This window comes from Meriones unguiculatus, chromosome 19 (assembly GCF_030254825.1).
Source record: "Meriones unguiculatus strain TT.TT164.6M chromosome 19, Bangor_MerUng_6.1, whole genome shotgun sequence".
NCBI lineage: Eukaryota > Metazoa > Chordata > Mammalia > Rodentia > Muridae > Meriones > Meriones unguiculatus.
This window is the reverse complement of record NC_083366.1, coordinates 45185924-45206798: the sequence shown is the minus strand read 5'-3', so window position 1 is coordinate 45206798 and position 20875 is coordinate 45185924. Positions and strand designations below refer to the sequence as shown.

At 41.4% G+C, this 20875-nt stretch overlaps 1 long non-coding RNA gene across 11 annotated transcripts in view; it reads left to right on the top strand.

Moving 5' to 3' along the window:
• The window catches only part of LOC132649337 (uncharacterized), a 414614-nt gene that overhangs the window by 325753 nt on the left and 67986 nt on the right, over nucleotides 1–20875 (top strand). For 7 of the 11 annotated variants that reach the window (XR_009587757.1, XR_009587762.1, XR_009587759.1 and 4 more), the window contains one exon: nucleotides 4668–4785. The exons of 1 other annotated variant lie outside the window; for it this stretch is intronic. This is a non-coding gene — a long non-coding RNA (uncharacterized LOC132649337). Of the gene's footprint in view, nucleotides 1–140; nucleotides 355–2447; nucleotides 2527–4667; nucleotides 4786–17511; nucleotides 17641–20875 lie in introns of those variants that run through there. 3 more of the 11 variants (XR_009587756.1, XR_009587763.1, XR_009587764.1) reach the window with 3 other exon arrangements.

Sequence of the window (20875 nt, the reverse complement as noted above, 5' to 3'; positions counted from 1 at the left end):
CAATTTTCTCACACAGTTTTGTTTTCTTGGCAACAGTTTTGATGTTGTTTTCTGACTCTTAATACACTTTTTGGCTTTGACCTTCTATACGAAATCATGTGTTTTATAACCCGTACTTAGCCCCTGTTCTGGCCCTCCAGATTCGGTTCCAGTGATTGTGGGAGGTCCTCCCACATCGAGGAATGGAGCCTCATATACAAGGTAAAGCACAAAGGGAGGAAAACGATTGTGGGGTGATGAGAGGAACACCCAAGCTCAGAAGAAAATGATTAAGAAGGACTTTATTAGTGCGAGAAGTGTCAGAACTTTATCAGAATGAGAGTAGATTTACCTGTAGCTCTGAGTTTTCCATCTGGTGTGCTCTGTTATGGATCCACGAGCATGGTAGCATCTCAAAGAGAGAACACTGGGCTTTCAGAGTAAGAAGAATCAAAGACCTAGTTCCATTCTCAGTCTTCCAGATTCTGTACTTTATCCAAACATCTTGAAAATTAGCCAATGTCCCACTATCTAAAACTTCAGAGGTGATGACTTGATGCTCTATATTTTTTCTTTTGTGATTTCATATCCTGGAAAACCTGAAAAAAAACAAATGGCACTCTGAACAGTCCCCTAGTCCCAAGCACTCTCTAATTGACATATTAAATTTGTAGTCACATTTATTAGGGTTTATAAATGAGAATCTGTGACCAACAATTTCTAGGTCCAAAGTGGACCAGAGAGCAGAGTCAGTAGGTGCTCTATGTGGAAACCTACAAGTCATTTCTAGAATTTTTAGTGGATTTTGTGACTCCATTCATCATTTTGTGACTACTGCTGTCCCTGTAGCCATGTATGGATCCTTTTCTTTTCCCTCTTAGCCTCCTACAAGGAAGTGCCTAATATGAAGATTTATTCAAATTTCCACAGAGCATTTCTCGTACAAGATCCTGTTTGATGGATCTACAAAATCTTGGGCAGGTGCTTCACCATTCAAACCAGGGACTCAGGTTCTTGGAGCTGAAGTAACTCTTCTGAGGTTATGGGCCTAAGAGGCAGCAGAAGGCTCTGTTCATTCCTGTGTGTTCACTCTTTCATTCCTTCCTTTTTGGTACATCTTCATGGGCTGCTAGTGTATGCCAATCCCAAGGCTGAAGTGAACGTAGACAAAGCTCCACCTTACTCCAGTTGAATGGGAGTTGGAGGGTAATGCATGAAGTTGTGTCTTGGATTATGTATTAGTTACTTTTTCTGTGATTGATTAAAAAAAAAAAACAAGTCAAGGGAATAGGCTTTATGCTCACTCACGTTTAGAGGAATGCATCCTGTATGGTAGGTGGGAAAGGCAAGACATTGGGAACAGCTCGGTCTGTGGCACTGACAAGTATTCAGTTGGATTCCTCCTTTTTCTGTTTGATCTGGGGCCCCACCTAATGGCACAGTGCTGACCACATGCAAAACAGGTCCTTTTTTTGTCAGTTAAACATCTGGAAGCACTCTTCCAGACATACCCAGAGAGTAATAGCCAGTTCAGAAGGACAGGAAGGTTATAACATTTTGCAAAGACAGGCTTCCTAAAAGGAATAATGTCTGAGCAGAAATATTGAGAAGTGGTTACATGCTAAATGCAGGAATCAGTAAGTAAAAGGGCTAGGTGAGAGAGTACAAGAGTAAATTTACCGGTAGCTCTGAGTTTTCCATCTGGTGTAGTCAACCATGATCTGAAAATATTATTGTTGTACAGTGATGAATTAAGATACTTTGAGATGGGAGGAGAAGGGAACTGAAGCAAGGAAAGGAGAGAGGCAGACATTCCCATAAGTAATATTTTGAAATAAAATATGGTATTTGTTGTAACTTCTCTGTTACTGTTAATCGCTTACTCTGCTGACTTACAAGTTAAACATTTTCAGAAGCAGATACATACAGGAGCAGCGCGATGCACGCACAGAGTGGATATAGACATATAGGGACGGCAGAGTGTGCACCGGGTTTAATATTCAGCATGGTTCAGCATCCTCTGGAATGTTTGACTTATCTCGGGCTGATGAAGGGTCCTCCTGTATGACGGCAACTAAAAGTCACTGCATTTGCCCTCAATGTGCATCGTCACGGTGAACTGCCGTGGATGAAGCTGCACAGGGGTGGTTGGTGCAGTCAACAACGCTTGGCAGTGGGTGCTTCCCAGGGCCCCACACGGAACCGTCTGAAAGGCAGGAGGCGGCCTCTGGGTGCCCGTCAGGTCAGGTGTGGTGAGACACATTCCACGGGCGCACTGGGAGGGTTAGGCCACTTACCGCGGGCTTGTCACAGTCTGCTGAAGCAGGGCCTTCAACTGAAGTAGCAGGAGGAACTTTTCCTCAGCCCAAGGAGTGATGCTGTGAAGGAATTGAAACCCTCCTTAGAGCAGAGCTAAAAACAGTGGGGAGAGGGGAAGTGGAATTTACTGTCTTCCAGTTTTCTTCTAGATACAGCCTGCTGATGACCTGTCTAAGATCTGAGAAGCTCAGCTCAGCACAAACTGGCGGGCCTCCATATGAGCCCAGGCAAGCTTTGATTTCATTAAAATTGTATGCTTTTTTTTCCTTTCTGCCAACGCATGGGACTTAAAAAAACAAAAAACAAAAAAACAAGCTAGTTGCTTTTTATCCCTCTTCTTTTTCTACTTTTGTTTTTCTTAAGTTTTATATAATTGTAGTGTGTCTATACACTAAAATTTAGTGCAAAATTTTAAACTTCTGAAATACAAAATGTAGCTCAGGATCCGTTTCTGATGGTCTGACTTTACGAACCAAAATACACTGAGAGGTAAGGCAAAGATACTTCCAGAAGACGGAAACACTTCTGCCAAGTAGGTACCTAGTGTCGTCAGAATGGGTCAAAGTTACCCGACACATTGACAGACATAGATGTCTCGTTAGCTAAATACATCTCCCTAGTCCTTTCTCCACTTCACTTTCCAGCAACTCTCTTGAGAGATCACGCTTTCTACCTGCAAAGGGTGGTGATAGGACATAGGTAACTGCTGACAGGAAAGAATTCAGAGCTAGGGCTGTGGGAGGACCTCATGCACACCCAGGTCCTCCCAGTCACTGGATAACCCTGAACTTGGCTGCCTCCCTCTTTGCTGAGGTCTCTCAGGTGGCCTCATTGTTTCTATTACCATGGTAGAAAGAGTATGTGAAGGCCTTGCCTGGCTGGCAGTCTCGTTGCCATGGAAACTTCCATTCCACACACCTGATTCACACATCATGCTTGGCTAAATCCAGACAGAGGTCACAGACTGGCATTTGCCCTTTGTTTCCCCTTCTTATGTTTTCCAGGCACTTAATGGATAGAGAAAGATGGGCAGTGGGCAGCCTTGGAATAAAGCTTTGCTGTGAGGGGAAGAAGTTTGTGAATTTCCAGAAAAAAAGAAAAGAAAGAAAAGAAAAAGACTGGTAGCTTGGAAGGGCACAATGGGGGATTGCAGGGGAAGTCTGTGTACATCCGAGCTTCTCCTGGCAGGCAGTGTCTGTCCTGGGTTGCATCTGAAAGTGATTTTCTGGGTTCCCGGGTGAGCGTGGAAATGAGTCTAGCAGATTCTGGAGCTCTGGATCCTTGGGGGGTTTTCTGTCCCATTTCACTGAGTTGCCTAATAACCTCAGCGCCAGAGTGTACGCTTCAGGATTGCAGTGTGGGCTGAGGCACACATTGGCAACAGCTGTCTATTAAGAACCAAATGATCTGATGATCTGTCTCAGACCCTGGCTTTTACTCGCTGTCATCTATCACATTTTAGAAGGTAGACACAATCTGTAGGATGTTCTTTTCTGTAAAGTTAATGTGGATGAAGAAAGCTTTCTTTTCCTCAGATTTTTTTTTTGAGGGGGGGGGGCTTGCGTTATTCATTTTCTAGATTTAGAGAAAAAAGAGATGACAGGAAATCAGTTTATTAACCTTTCCCCACCATAATTTCTTCTTCATGCCTTGATTCATATTCTTTGGATTCTTACTTGCTTAGCTGGCACAGGAGATTGAACACAGGGCCTCTCACATGCAAGGCAAATGCTCAACCGTTGAAGCAAATTCCCAGCTCTTGATTTTTGTTTCTGAGGTTAAATCTTAAATATGATTGTAAAGAGAATAAAAGGGCCTTCACAGGACATGACATCAGCCCTCACACGCTGAGGTGCTGATACCCTAAATGATTTGTGGGGGTGCCTTGCATGTCTCTCTTCAGAGTCCGGTAGGAGTTTCTGTATGCGTTCACCTCCCCTGACTTTCATTTCCTCTCACTTGTTTAATGCTCCTCCATTTTAGTTAGCCTCAGTTGACAAAATATGCTCTCACCTTCAGCAGTATGCCACACCTGGCTTTAAAATATAACTTTCCTATGTCCTTGAAGGAGGCATTTTATTTTATTATATTTAATTTGTTTATCAGTGTTTGTAGGAAAAGACTGTCATGACGGAAATCATGAATGTCAATGCAGTATGGTGCATATGCAGTATGATTTCTATTCAGAACCGGCAGTTACCTGAAGGATGACTCTTGTCATCCGAATAGTGTTCATCGTCCTGACTTTGCTTATGTGAGGTTTACTGAATAGGTGCGAGGCTGGGAGAACAAATATTTAAAAGTAGATTGTGTACACTTTCCCTTGCCTTCATGTAGTCACTTGGTCTATTTTATGAATCTCATTACAGGTTCCTGTTGCAAAATGAGACGATTGTCCATCATTCTCAGAAGATAAACTGTCACCCCTATTACTAGTTCAGACGGCGGCCAGTGTGGCCCTCCATCTTGTTCTCCGAAGTTGTGGAGGTACATGTGTGATCTCTGATTCTGACCATCCAAGGCCCGCTGTGCCTTCACTGCTCTTCCTTCCCATGCTTTCCCCTCCCCCAATCCTTCCTTTTCCTTTCCACCTTTTAGAGTTATGTGGGTCATAATATTGACCACTGTAAACTCTTTAAAATATTCAGTGGCATTAAGGATTGAACACTATTCTCTAAACATCACTCCCAGCCTTCTCCTTCCCCCCAATTGCATCTCTTTCCCAGTGGAAACTGTTAAACAACTCACTCCCCATCCCCACTTCACCCCCACTTCCTGAGGCCAACCAATCTTCTTTTCGTCTCTCTGAAAGTGACTGTTTAGGTAGAGAAGTTGTGTAATGAGCTCTTTTTTACTTGTGTGTGTATACGTACATATGTATTTAGATTATGTGTGTGTGTGTGTGTGTGTGTGTGGTGTCTCTGTGTGAATCTATGTGCAACATGTGTTCAGGAGCTCACAGAGGCTAGAAGATAGTGTTTTATCCTGTGAGAATTATAGGGAGTTGTGAACATCCCAGTGTGGGTGCTGAGAACTGAACCTGAGTCCTCTGCGATAGCAGTAAGTGTATATGTGTGCGTGTGCAGTTTTATTAAAGGAAATATCATTAGAAATACTTCCATCAGGCCCTGAGGCCCTGTAGCCAGCCATACTTCCCATTCAGTCTGTGCTTCCTGCCTGTGGATGCAAGGTGCTCCCTTCGGCTCCCTCCCACTTCCATGTCTTCCCCACCATAATGAAATAATCTCCTAGAAGTCAGAAACAGCCCGTCTCCCCTTAAATTGCTTCTTGCCACATATTTAGTCACATAAGGAAAAGTAGCTAATGCAAGGATTATTTTTCTTGCATTCTGATATGTGTGTGTGTGTATGAGTGTGTGTGTGTTCCTTCTATATGTGTGCTTTGTCAGTACCAGTGTGCTTTGGTTGATAGAGCTTGTTCATGTTTTTTTTTTTTGCATATATATGCATGCATGGTGAGTGTGGTTTTGGACATATATTTTCACATGTTTGTGGGTATATATGCACACATGTGTACTTGGGTGTAAGGCCCGAGGTTGACATTGGCTATCTTCCTTCATCACTCTTCATTTTTTTCATCGAGGCAAAGGCTCAGTTAAATCCAGACCTCTGTTATCAACTAGTCTAGCTAGCCAGCTTGTTCCTGATATTCCTTGTCTCTCAGCTGGATTACAGGCACTCTGCTATGCCCACCTAGTTTTTACATGCTATGTTAATCAGTGTTCTATTGCTGTGAAGAGATTCCATGAGCATGGCAACTGGTATAAAAGAAAGCATTTAGTTGGGGCTGGCTCACAGCTTTAGGGGTGTAGTCCATTACCATCATGGCAGGAAGCATGGTGGCATGCAGGCAGATATTGTGCTAGAGCAGGAGCTAAGAGTTCAACATCTGGATCTACAGGCAGCAGGAAGAGAGAGCCTGGGCCGACATGGAGTTCTGAAGCCTTAAAGCCTACCCTCAGTGACATACTTTCTCCAACAAGGCCACACCTCCTAATCCTATACAATAGTGCTTCTCCTAAACATTCAAATATATGAGCCTATGAGGATCATTCTTATTCAAACCACCATATACAGGATCTAAGGGTCTGAGTTTTAATCCTCAGGTAAGATAGTAAGCATTTTACCTACTGAGCCATCTCACTATCCCAAAGTATAAGAATTCATCTAGGAATTCATCTAGCTTTGTTCCTTCTCAAGATTGTTTTGATTGTTTTCCTATGTATATATTTTTTTATAAATCCACTTGGCTATTAGGACGATTTTCTATTTCTGCAAAACTTTCATTTGGATTTTGGCATGGACTTTGTTAAATCCATGCAATGTTGTGTGTAGAATTGATGTCTCAGCATGATTAATTGTTCTAGTCCATGAACATGGAATAAAATTCCATTTATGTTTTTAATTTATTTGATCAATGTTTTATACAAATATTCAGCTTAGTAATTAATTACTAAGTATTTCATTATTTTTATACTTACTACTGTAAATGAAATCATTTTTATAATTTCCTTTTGAGGGTGTTTATTGTTTCTGCAGAGAAATACAGATATAATTTTTGCATAGACTTTATTGAATTTAAGTTTAACAGTTTTATGGCATGTGTGATGTTTATGCTTTATATATAAGATCCTGACACAGAAAACATGCTTTACCCTTTTTCAAATTTGGAAGTCTTTTTTTTTTCATTTTTCTCCCCCCTTTTTTTTTTTTTTAAAATGGCCTTTTGTTTCCCCCCCTCACATAATATAACATGATCACGGTTTCCCTCCCTCTACTCCTCCCACTTCCTCCTCTCTTCCCCTCCCATCTGGATCCACCCCTTTTCTGTCTCTCATTAGAACACAAACAGGCTTTTTCGGGATAATAATAAGATTTAATTAAAAAAAAAAACTCTGCTAAATACATCATGATAGGACAAAACAAACAAAAGGAAAAGAGCCCTCCCCCCCCCCAAAAAAAAGAAAAGGCACATGAAACAGATATAGATGCAGAGACTCACTAGTTTTCACACTGAGGAATCTCATCAAAATACTTAACTGAGAGCCATAATATACATGCAAAGGATTTATAGAATAAAAACAGACAAACTATATAAATAAAAATTTAAAAAACCATTAGAAAAAACAAACAAACAAAAAAAAGCTCTGGCACAACCTTAGGAGACAAGGAACCTCCGACAATGTTGCTGATCTTGTGTTCTGTTTACCAGTGACTGCTGGGCACATACCCTGCACTTAGGAGTAGTTTGCTTCTCCGTAAGACACCAAATCTTTATTTTCAAGTGGCTATCAACTGGAAATAGTTCTGGGTGAGGGATGGGGGCACGTGTCCCCTCTTCCTTCCAGTTCAAGGAGCCCATCTGGTGTGGATCCCTGCAGTCCCTGTGCATGCTGCCCCAGTCTCTGAGCTTGTATGCGCTTCTCCAGTCTTGCTGTGGTTAGGAGGCCTTGTTTTCTTGTGGCCCTCCATCCCTTCTGACTCATATTCTTTCTGCCTGTTCTTCAGCAGGGTTCCCTGAGCCATGGGGGTTGGGGGTGATATCCTGTCTAGGTCTGAGTGTTTCAATATCTTTCTTTTCAAAATGTCTGACTGTTCTCATCTGCTGTGGGAGGAAGCGTCTCTGATGATGGCTGAGCATGGCGCTGACCTATGAGCATTGGAGAATATTGCTAGGAATAAGTTTATTGCTATGATGTTCTTGTTGTTATTTACTGCTGCTGCTACTACTGCTCCTACTCCTACCCACTACTATATAATAACATTAGTATTTGGTTTTTCCCTAGGTTCCTGGGCTATCTAGTCTCAGGTTCTTGGTCATTCAAGTAGGTATAAGTTTTATCTTGCCAAATGGGCCTTAAGTCAAATCAGATATTGGTTGGTTTCTCCCACAAGTTTTGAATCTCCATTGCACTAGCTATCTTGCAGGCTGGAGATAATTGTAGTTGAGGATTTGTAGTTAGCTGATGTTCACATTTCTTCTTTGATAGCATGCTACAAAAGAAGCATGCTAGTACTTTCCTCATGCTAGATGCTGGAATGTAGGAGTGCGGGCTCTATGTAGGTATCAACTTCTTCATGTTCAGTGAGTTCTGGAGATGTTCTCTTCAGCAATGGGTTGCCATTGAGTTGTGGAGAGCAACATACAGTCTTTGTTATATCCTGGGTTGTTTGGGTGTTCCCATGAGACCCCTTTGGTCAAAAACTCAGTTGTATCCCAGAACTGGAAGTTTCATTGCATGACAATATATGGCCAGTTGGGGCTCTGTCTACCCATTATTTGGTGGTATCATTTAGATTGCCTTCATATATGTGTATACTTTAGGAAGCTTCCACTGTTTAAGGTTTCAATGCTACCCTTCAAATGGCTCTTAATTTATCTGTCTCTCCCTATATTCCCTCCTCTCCACTCCAAATCCCAACTTGATCTTCCCAGTCCATCCCCAGCTATCTATGACTATCTATTCTATTTCCCTTTCCTAGGAAGATTTATCAGAACCCCCCACCCCAGTCTCTTATTCTATCCATAACCTCTGTGGTTCTACAGATTATAGCTTAGTTATCACTGTCTTAAAATTTAATCTAGACATGTAAGCAGATACGTATGATAACTGTCATTCTGGGTCTGATTTAACTCACAGAGGATGATGTTTTTTAGTTCTACCCATTTACCTGCAAATTTCATTGTTTTATTTTTTTAATGGCTAAGTATTCCATTGTGTAAATGTACCACAGTTTCTTCATCTATTCATCTCTTTAGGAAAATTGGTCTGTAATTCTCTTTCTTATGTGATTTGGGTATCAAGGTAGCTGTGGCTTTGTAAAATGAACTGGGCAATGTTTCTTTTGTTTCTTTTTTATAGAGTAATTTGAGGTGTATTGGCATTAACCGTTCTTTGAAAGCCCAGTAGAATTCTGCACTAAATTCTGAACTCTTTTTTGTTGAGGACTTTTTTTTTTAATTTGTTCTAGTTCACTGGAGGATATTGCTTTGCTTATTTGATCTTGATTTAATTCTGCTAAGTCGTATGTATCAAGAAAAGCACCCATTTCTTTTAGATTTTTCCAATTTGGTGGAACCCAGGTTTTTAATATATATTCTATGTCAATATGTTCTCATTTTCTCCTCTAATTTTGTTAATTTGGATCTTTTTTTTTTCCTCTACTCTTTAATTAATTTGGCTAAGGGTTTGTCAAGTTTATTGACTCTTTCCAAAGAACCAACTCTTTGTTTCATTGATTCTTGGTGTTTTGTTTGTTTCCATTTTATTGATTTCAGCCCACATTTGATTATTTCTTGCTATCTGCTCCTTTTGGATGTGATCTTTTGTTTTTTGTTCTAGAACTTTCAGGTGTTTAATTAAAATTAAAAATTTTAATTTTTAAAATTCTTATGTAGGCATTCAATGCTATGAACTTGCTTCTTAGAATTGCCTTTGCTGTGTCCCGTAAGTTTGAGTATGTTGTGTATTCATCTTTCAAGTTTAAAAAGTCTTTAACTTCTTTCCTCATTTCTGTCTTGAGTCATTTTCATTCAGTAGAGAGTTGTTCAGTTTCCACAAGTTTGTAAGATCTCTATTGTTGATATTGAGCTTTAATTCCTTGTGGTCAGATAGGATGCAGAGGTTATTTCAATTTCCTTGTATGTAATGAGACTTTCTTTATGTATAAGAATATGGTCACTTTTGGAGAAAGTTCTGTGTGGTGCTGTGAAGAAGGTATATTCTTTTGTGTTTGGGAGAACGGTTCTATAAATATTTGTTTAAAGCCAGTTAGCTCCTCTCACATTTCATTGTTTAGTTGTCTAGTTGACTTGTCTATTGGCGAGAGTGGGGTACTGTAGTCTCCCACCATCACTGCGGAAGTGTCAATATGTGATTTAAGCTGTAGTAGTTTCTTTCATGAACGTGGGTGTCCTTTTGTTAGTTTCATAGGTGTTAATAATTGCAATGTCCTGTTGGAGGATTTTTTTCCTTTGATGAGTATGTAGTGTCCTTCGCTGTATCTATTTTTGCCAGATATTAAAATAGCTGCACCAGCTGGCTTCTTAGGAAAATCTTTTTCCATCCTTTTACCCTGAGGCAATATCCATCCTCTGGATCCCATTTTCATATCCATCTGTTAGTCTGTGTCTTTTTATTGGTGAATTGAGACCCTTGTTGAGATGTTGAGAGATATCAATGAGCTGTTTGTTGATTCCTATTATTTTGCTGTCTGTGTGTTCCCCCTTTCCCTCTTTCCTCTTGATTTTCTGCTCTGGGATTATTTATTTTTGAGTTATTAGATTTCCTGGATGTTTTGTGCTAGAGTTTTATTTTGTTTTTTGATTTAAAATTTTCTTTTACTGGAGTACCCATTTCTTTTGTTGTTGTGTCTTCACAACAAAATTCTCTCTTCCAGTGCTTGTATTCCAGTGTTCATGAGGCTTGCCTTTGAGTTTCCTGTTTAAGTTCCTAAATTTTTTATTTTCACATTTTCCTCAGTTTGGGTTTTCTTATTGATTCTATATCCACTTTCAGGTCCTGAATTGTTTTATCCATTTTCTTCCACTGTTTGTTTGTGTTTTCATAGATTTCTTTAAGAGTTTTATACATGTCCTCTTTAAGGACCTCTATCATATCCATAAGAGCTATTTTAAGGTCTTTTTCTTATGACTCACCTCTCTTGCAAATTTCAGGGCCTGCTGTGGTATTGTTGCTGGGCTCTAGACTCTAGTGGAAACATATTTTATGGGCTGTATTGACTATATATACGCTCTTGTTTCAGCATCTTGAATTAGAATTATTGTAAGTCTAGGTGCTGATATTTGGTCTTGTCTTTGTTGGGCGGGTGTTTTGTTTCTTGGTTTCTGTTGCCTTCCCTGATTCTTAGTAGGGTAGGGTTGCTTAGTGTTTCCTGTTGGGGAAATCTTCTGGGTTCCTGCTAGGTTAGGCCACTGGACGTTTTGAGTCAAATGTGTTTCTAGGTATTGAGGGTTGGCAGTTTGTAATGGGGATGGGCTTTGGCAAGACTCTCTCAGAGCTGTGGGTGAGACTAGGGCCTTGGATATAGAGAAGAGAAGGAAGAGTGAAAATATGATGAAGCTGACCTATCTGCTGTGCTGGCCTCCTTGCTTCTCTGGCATGTTTAGCTGGCAGGTCCCCAGGGATTACCTGTTGGAGCTGGGGTCTGCGATAACAGGATGAACTCGGAGGAAGGTTGGAAGGGAAGATCTCTGTTATCCACGACAGATGGGGGCAGAGAGAAGATGACGCTACAGCAGTGGTCTGCTACAGACCTGGGCTGTGAGAGTAGGAGACTGGATCTGCAGCTAGGCTATCTGCTGCTCTGGCCAGAGTATCCTGAGGATTCCCAGGGAATGGTTGCTGGTGTTAGGGCTCTGATTAAAGTGGTAAGTGGGGGAAACGATGTTTGGAGGGGAAGATCTGTGTGCTCTACTGGAGGTGGGGTCAGAGAGGAAGAGGAGGCCACAGTATTTGGTCTCCTGCAGAGGTGGAGAAGAGACTGGTATTGGATTTAGACAAGAGGGAGAGATAAAGATCTCCAGTTATGCTGCCTGCTTCCTAGGCTGGAGTGCTTGTTGCTGATCTGGCAGTTTTTATTTTTATTTTTTATTCATTTTTTGTTTGTTTTTGTTTTTAAAATAGGTCTTTGCTGCATTTCTCAGTGTAGATTCAAGCTTGGTGTGCATGTCAGGCTACCTTAAACTCAGAATCACCCTGCGTGTCCTCCTGGGTGCTAGGCTCATAGGCTTGCAGTACCATGTGTAGATTGCTTGTGATCTGAAAGGAAGATTTTTTTTTCAGTGTTGCAATGTTCCCAATAGGGTTTTCACATATAACTTTAATTATGTGGAGGTGATTCCCTATGCTTCCTAGTTTATTGAGTGTTTTCTTCAAGAAGGGGACTGGATTTTGTTGTTGTTGTTGTTATGATTTGTGGGGATCATGATTTTTCTTTTTCTTTTCTTTTTTCTTTTTTTTTTTTTTTGGTCTTTTTAAAACCATGCATTACTTTATCTGGCTTTAGTGTCTTGAACTATCCTGCTTTCCCTTTCTCTTTACTCTGCTGTAGAACGGAGTTTGCTAATATTTCATTAGTAACTTTCTGTTTTGTTTTGTAACGATGCTCCTGAGAGACACTGAAATAAAGTCTGTTCTTCCACTTCTACCTGTACTTCTTTCCTATTTCTGTCTGTAGCCACTCTGTCTGTCTTTGATATCAGGGTATACATAGACAGTGATTTTGGAAGTGATCCATCCTTCCTCTTTAACTTTTGAAAAAATCTATAGAAGATTGCTCTGAATTTTGATGCTGTAGAAGGTTATACATTAAAAATAATTCTAATGAATCTATTGAAAGCAATCAGATAAACTTCTTTATTTAGAATGACAAGAAACTTGGTAGAATGTGGGATTCCCAGATTAGTTGTTTGTAACTTCCTTCCTTCCTTCTTTTTCCTTCCCTTTGTTCTTTTTTTCCTTCTTTCCTTCCTTCCTTTCTGATAATCCCTTGCAGTGCTGTCTTGGTCTTCTGCTCTCCTAAATCCTTACCACTGGTTTGAAGGCTGAGCCTGGCCTGTGTTGTGAGGCCTCACTGACTGTCTGTCACCCTCTCTGCTTTAGGAGCTTTGGTTAAGAAAAGTAAGCATTTTTTTTTCCATAGCAAATGACTCAGAGTGAAATGTAGTTCCAGATACAAATTTACTTCCTAAAGCAGCTATGCTTCATTTATTTTTAACCATTTTGACCCACTCATTCCATGATGATATAAAAATATTAATGCTGATCTTAGGTCAACTTTTAAAGTCTTTTTTCCCTTTTATATTCATCCATCCATCTATCTGCACTTACAGCATGCTCAGAACAATGCAGTCCAATGTGAGTATAATACAAGCCACATGAGTGATTTTAAAGAGAGAAAAAAGAGACATCCATCTTAATGGTTTATTTTATTTAACCTAACATATAAAATGTGATTTCAATATTTAACTAATAGAATAATTAAAGAGATGTTTTACTTTGTTGTTCATACATACTTTTTGAAATCTACTGTGCATTTTAAACTTGTGATAAGTTTGGACTGGCCACATTTCAAGTGCTCAAAGGCCACTTTAATTTAGCAGCCATTATATTGGAAAATCTAGAGCTTGCTTATTTGGTTCTGAGGATGTAATGTCCAGAAGATATCAACTCTTACCTCTGTCCAGTGGACGGGGCAAATCAATAAAATATTTAATAATGGTGTTGAGTACCTGGGGAGGAACTGAGCATGGACTGTTGGGAGCCCAGAAGACAGGCTCAGAGTCTGACCTGTGAGCTCAGGCCTCTGGCAACAGACACAGACTATTTCACTAAATCTCATTTCTTTGAAGTCGTCCCCTGTGGGAGGCCACTGAGCTGGAGTTTGGCCCAGATCCCAGTCTGTCAAACATTGACTTTTGGCTCATGCAAGGAGAGCCATTGGCACGTTCACATTTACTTACAGGCTCCGCTCCGGCCACAAGTCTATGGGGTGGGATTTCTCCATCCCAAATGTATCTGCTTTCCATTCTGGCCTGCCTTTAGTCTCCAGGCAGAGCTGCTCTCCTGTTCTGATCACTCTCCCGACAGGCACGCCACCTTGTTCCTCTTTCACAGAACTAAGGGAATGACTTGGAAGTGTGACGGTGAGAGAAGGAACGGGAAAGAACTTTTGGTTTTCTTCCTTGTCCAGTTTATCTGGGAAGCTGTCCCAAGAGCTCTCTAACTGTTACTGGAAAGGTCATTAGGCTACGCGCCCAATCTACCCTGTCCCTACCTGCTCATCATGTTTGCCCATCTTCTCTCGGAGTTACAAGGCCTCTAATATAGATGACATGGCTCACACAGTCGAGCAAGTCTGTGCATCTCCTCAGACTCCCTGCGTGGGGTAGTGCTAGAGAGATGTTTATAGACAACCAGCCAGGATGTGCCAGGGAAGAGGAGGAGCTGTTTCCACTTATCCTCCCACCTCCTCTTGGCTTCCTTTTCTGGCATCTCCTGCAGCCCAAAGAGGGATGGGAATTTGGCAGGGTGAAAGTATCTCATTGTGCTTCTTCAGCCCTCCTCCGTCTTACCTCCCTCCCAAGACTTTGGCACTGTCCAGGTCACTTACCACTCAGAGCCTGCAATTTCCTTTCTCAGTGCTGATGTGGAAGAGGCTGGGAAACGTGTTCCTTTCCAGGAGATGAGTGAGATGAGTGATACACAGGAAGACAGGGTCAAATGAGGTCAGGTATCCAGAGCCAAGATCTTACCAAATCTTGCAGGCAGCAATGTGAAAGCCAGACATGCTGTTCTGATAAGAGGACAGGGTCTGGGGAAGGCACATTGTGCACCTTTCTCTGTTGATAGTAACGTCAAGGTAGATAGGGAGACTATGAGAGTCTAAGTCCTCAGGAGTCTCTATGAGCACATGTTGACATGATAAAGGATCAGTTGATGGTGATTGCCAGCCCGGGTTAAGGCTTCGATATGATACCACCTAGTCTTTTTCAGTCATTTTTAAAACATTATATTATTGACCTTGATTGGGGGGAGTGCATTCTATATACTTTCTAATCCCCAGAAGAGTCAATTGGGGAATATAAAAATTCCACCTGTCTCAATTACTCTCCAAAGATGAGAGACAACAATGGGGCAAATATAGAAAAGCACAAATATATAACAGAACATGCATGAAATCCTAACAATCAAAAGGCAGAAGTTGGAGGGTCAGAAGTTCAAGGCCATCCTTGGCCTCATATTGAGTTGGAAGACCAGTTTGGGCTACATGAAAATTTATTCGATAAACAAACACTGATGAAAACAGAAGAAAACAGAACCAGAACGGTAGTTCTTCTCATTACTCCACAGCTGAAAACTCTCTTAAAACTCAAAATGGATGCTAGTGCTCCCAAGATGGCTTAGCAGGTAAAGACACTTGCTACCACATTTGAGGGCGAGTTCAATGCCTGGGACTCACATGGTACAGTGGGAAGAGCTTCCTTCAAGTTGTCCTCCAACCTCCATGTGTGCATTGTGGGGACAGGACATACACACACATAGAGGGAGAGAGAGAGAGAGAGAGAAAGAAAGAAATAAAATTTAATAAAAATGTATGTTAACCAATACTGTTTATATTGGAGAGAAAAAGATAAATTTAGAACAGAGCATATAGGATGTGAATATAACACACACATGCATTCTTTTTTCTTGATACTTCCATACTCTTACATAATCAATTTTACTCATCTTCATGTCTAATTCCCTGCTTTTACCCACACCTGCCCCCCAAGTTCCCCTTATACTCTCATGTCCTTGTTTATGGTCCATTTAATTTAAGTAGGGTTTCTTGACTGCATGTGGCTAAGAGGTAATTTCCAGGATCAGGGGCAACTTATCAGTGGCTAAACAATATAATAAAATGACACGCCCTTGCCCACAATCATCAATGGACAATAGTCCCTTAGAGAGGGATGTGTACTCGTGGGCCCCTTTCTTGTCCATGATAAAATGTTGATATTCCCAGTCTTGTGTATGTCTTATATAGATAACCACAGCTGCGGTACCTTCATGAGTTATGCCATGTCTGAAACATGTCCTTTTGTAGCACATCTCCCCATTCTCTGGCCTTTACATTATTTTCACCCCCTTCTTCTGTGACTTTTCATGAACCTTGGAGGAGGTGACAGCTATCTCATTTAGTAATGATCATTATGTCACTTATTTTTGTCACTTTGGACAGTAATAGGTATCTACATTAACCACTGTCTTCTATAGTAAGAAGCTTCTCTGACTAAGGTTAAGAGCAGTACTTAACCTTATGTTAAGTTCATGGCTATAAAAAATGATATTTAGAGGGAGATTTGACAATAAGACCATTTGGCCAAAACAATGGAAGCAGGTCCCCTGTTATGGCCTATGACCTCCCCATCCCTGGGCTCTTGACCAGATTTACAGAAGCAGGCAGGAAGTTTCTTATAAAATAGGCCTCAAATCCAATGTTGGTGTTGGTGGTGGTGGTGGGTGATGGTTGGTTGTCCTCATAACAGTCATGCCACTATTGGGACAGAAGGCACATCTTACCTGTCATGTCATTAGGGTAAAACTACTGATGGTTTTCCTCCAGCAGAGAGCATAACTACTTCTTGTATAATAAACACTACCTACTTGGGATGAAGCTTCTTACTGAGCTTCTAACTTGTCATCTCTGAGTATGGGCAATAGAGCCTTACCATCAAGTTCTAGTTAGCATCAGAGCCATGGCAATAATATGTATTGTTTTGGGATCTTGTTGACCAACACATCTTGTAGGGAAGTGTCCTACACCTGGCGCTGGGAATTTTATTTAACAACCCACAGCTTTCAGGAGGAGCCTTATCACCCAACTCAAATTCTTTTCATCTTAGAACATTTTTCTTTATGTGTGTGTGTGTGTGTGTGTGTGCATGCCAGAATGTACCTGAGTGTGTATATGTGAACTACATGTATTCATGAGCCTATAGAAGTGAAGAGAGAACGTAAGTTTTTCTGGACCTGAGTTACAGACAGGTAGGTGTATGCTGCTTGATGTGGGTGTTGGGCTGGGACATAAGTTCCCTGCAAGAGCAATGAGTGCCTGTTGATCCATCTCTCCAGTCATTTTTTTTTTCAGATTATATGCTTAATAACCTTATAATGTGTGTTTTTTCTATATGGCTTTTTAATGTATTTTTAGCTATTCCTTCCTCTTCCATATCCTCCCAACTCCCTCACTGCCTAGCTCTTTCTATCTCTGTTATGCCCCTCCCTTTCATATCTGATGGATTTTTATCATCACTCCTTTCTATAATAGTTCCTTTCTGTCTTTCTGTCCTTTTTCAGAACTCAACGTTGAACATTTGACTCCAAAAATCTATAGCTAGGATTCACACACAAGGGAGACCATGTGGCATTTGTCTCTGTTGATTTAGGTTACCTCACTAAAGATCATTGTGTATATCTATCCATTTTCCTGCAAATTTTGTAACTTTATTCTTCTTTACCACTGAATGAATTTCCAATGTGTGTAACACACACTTTTTGCCAGGAGACAGTAAAAGATCATTTTGATGGATGGAGCCTGTGGCTGTATGCATTTTGATGCCCAGGTATTTTAGGTATTGCTCAATTTTTCAAAATGAGTTGAGTGATATTTTGAGTTTCTTCAACAGATCAATAACCAAAGCCGAGATAGCAGTGCTTGACAACAATGTGGTCAGGCATTCACTGGAAGAGGCCTCCTACGCAGCAAAATTGTCACCCTGGGTTTCAGTCTTGGCTCCATTGTTAATCAACACCATGTAAGTTACTCAACCTTCCTTACCCTCACTATAGTCTGCAAAATTGGAATGACACATTTATATTCATAGATAAAACTGTTCATGGAAGGCATTTAGCCTGACAAATATTAAATTCTGAGGAAACATTAATTGCTATTATTATCATTTCAGCTGAAAATGCTGTTTTGTTGGCAATAAATAGCTTCTTTGTTTAGTTCTACCAGCTACAATGCAATACATCAATACATTGATTGCTTAATGGTTGCTTAACCTCTTTGGAAAGCTCTTCATGTATATTTTGTGTAGCACTACAAGCTGCAAGCTTATTTGTTTTCTCTGTGTCTGTCTCTTCTCTCTCTTTTTCTTGCTTTCTCTCTCCGTATGTCTGTGTGTGTTAGAAGACTACTAATAGCCAAGAGATTGAACTACCAGAGCACAATCTTTCCCATGGCAACCAAAATCCCCACAAAATTAAAGCAAAAAAAAATGAGTTTTATAATTGGCTTGGGTGGACATACGGATGCGAAAATATGAAGGTTCTTGTAGGTTGTGGTGTTATTTGGGCCAAGGTGTTGAGTAAAGATTGAGCGTTTCTACTGAGAAACTGAGCTGGTCAGAAGTACAAGTGGGAGAGATTTGGGGGTTTCATGAAGAAAGGTCATTATTAATGTTTCCATGGCTTTAGCAATTTAAAAGTTGGGAATTTAAGTAAGGTTGTTGGTTGTGGGGACCCAAAGCCCACAAACATTCAGATGTGGTCAAAGTTGCATCTCTCTGTCTTCTCTTTGAATCTGCAAACAGGAGGCAAGGCTTCTGAATTGCACAGCAAAAAGGTCAGTTTCTACCAGTCTCAGGGATAGTTAGTACTCTTCAGAAAGACACAGATTCAGAAAGGCCTTTGGTCCGTCCTATGTCCTAGTGACCTACAGATTTTAGTTTTTTGGGTGGTTGTAGTTTTGAGACAGGGTTTCTCTGTGTAGCCCTGGCTGTTCTGGAATTTGCTCTGTAGACCTGGCTTACCTTGAACTCACAGAAACCTGCTTGCCTCTGCCTCTCCAGTGCTGGCATTAAAGGTGTGTACCACCACCACCTATTTTTCCCATTGGGAGAAGAAAGCATGGTAGGACTTGGATTTTACTTTTTCAGTTTATTTACTTTACATCCCAAGGGTGCCCCTTCCCTCTTCTCCTCCCCCTTTCCCCTTTTTCTTTCCCTCTTCTTTTCCTTCTCCCACCCCCAGAAAAGGTGAGCCCCTTTCCCCCTGTATCAACCTTCCCCAGCACATCAAGTCACATCAGGACTGAGCCTATCTTCATCCCCTGAGGCCAGGCAAGGCAGCCCTGCTAGGGAGAAGTGTTCCAAAAGCAGGCAATAGAGTTCATGTTAAAAACAGCCCCCTCCCTAGGCACCCCATATGAAGACCAAGCTACTCATTGGCCACATGTATGCAAGGGACCTAGGTCCAGACTGTGCATGTTCCTTAGTTGATGTCTCAGTCTCTGTAAGCCCTCATGGGACTGGGTTAGTTGTCTCTGTTGGTCTTTTTGCGAGGTTCCTGACCCCTCCAGGTTCTTCCATCTTTCCCCCAACACTTCCACAGGACCCCCAGAGCTCTGCCCCATGCTATGCCGCAAGTCCCTGCATATGTCTTGATCCGAGGCTGGCTGGAGCCTCCCAGACAACAGTCAAGTTAAAAAAGCTGTCTTTCTTTTTTTTTTTTTTTTTCAATGCAGTTTATTCAGGAACATTGAACAATCCTCGGACCCCGGGGAAAGCCAGCCCACAGCTTAAATAGCCTCTGGGTAGCCAGCCCCAGCATGCCACGTGGGCAATGCAGATAGGTCCACATACATGGAAGCAAGCCAGATCCTCAGCCTTAGCCAATTGTGGAGTTGTTAGTGACAGAGAACACTCACCATCGGGAAGGTGGAAGGCGGAAACCAGCTCCATCTTTAAGGCATAGCATTCCGCAGCTCTCTACAGTTCCCCCTTTTTGTTTTAGACGCATCAGGCAAGAGTAGAGGTCTGATCTCTGATATTAGAAATAAATTGGGACTTTGTACCGATGTTCATTTAGGTGTCATCCACCCAAAGAGCATCAGACCCGTCCAATACCTTTTTCTCAGAGGCGGGACCTGGGGCATCAACCCGCATGCAATCAGACATGCTCTTCTCTGGGTCCAAAGCGGCTGACCCTGAGTGCAGTGCTTAGCCTCGCATCCTGAGCGTATCATTTTAGCTTTTTATGGTATCCAACCATGCTTCTCTTCAGACAGAAAAGGGATCTTGGAACTACAGCCACCATTGTTACTACCATCTCATTGACGGCTGTTGGAGCTACCACCAGGGCATTAGCCATGAGTCATACTGGGCAGACTGCTCAGACCCTGAATAATCATTTAGCCAATGTAGCTCATGCCTTAGTTGTACATAAAGGAATTAATGCTCAACTAAAAGGAAGCTTGATGGTGTTCAATCAGAGGATTGACCTCTTGCAGGAGCAAATTGATATCCTATGGCAAATCGCTCAACCTGGCTGTCAATGAAAGTATGCTGGACTTTGTGTCACTAGCATACAACATGAGAATTTTTCCTGTGCTGCAAATCTGTCTAAACAATTGTCGAGCTATATTTTAGGTAATTGGACTGGAGAATTCGATACTACGATGGAGCAGCTGAGAGTGGCCATTGTCACAGTAAATTCTACCAGAGTGGACGCAGGACTAGCCACAGGATTATCAACATGGATTGCTGCAGCCATGAATCATCTGAAGGAATGGGTGGGCATGGGAGTGTTAGCAGGCCTTCTGGTGTTGGTCTCCTTGGTTTGCCTGTGGTATATATGCAAGATTAGAGTCTCACAACAGTGTGATGCAGCCATGATCATTCAGGCCTTTACAGCCATTGAAGCAGGACATTCTCCCCAAGCATGGTTGGATACCAAAAAAGCTGTCTTTCAAAAATATTTCTTGAACTCCTAAACTAAGGCATTAGCAGCAACCGTGAGCTGTGCTGTCCTCCCTCACACCCACAGGCTGATTGGTATGTACATTCTCCTTTTATTGTACTGGGAGTTACACTATGCTAATTTGGTTGGAAGTTAGGACCTACCTTCCACTGGTGGCGTGGCCCCTTTTGATTCTAGAAGAGACATATAAAACATTAGCATCTCCACAGTATCCCTAAAAAGTATGCTAAACCAGTAATGCTGAAGAGTGAACCCAAAGCCTAGTCCATTTTACAATGTAAGGACTGT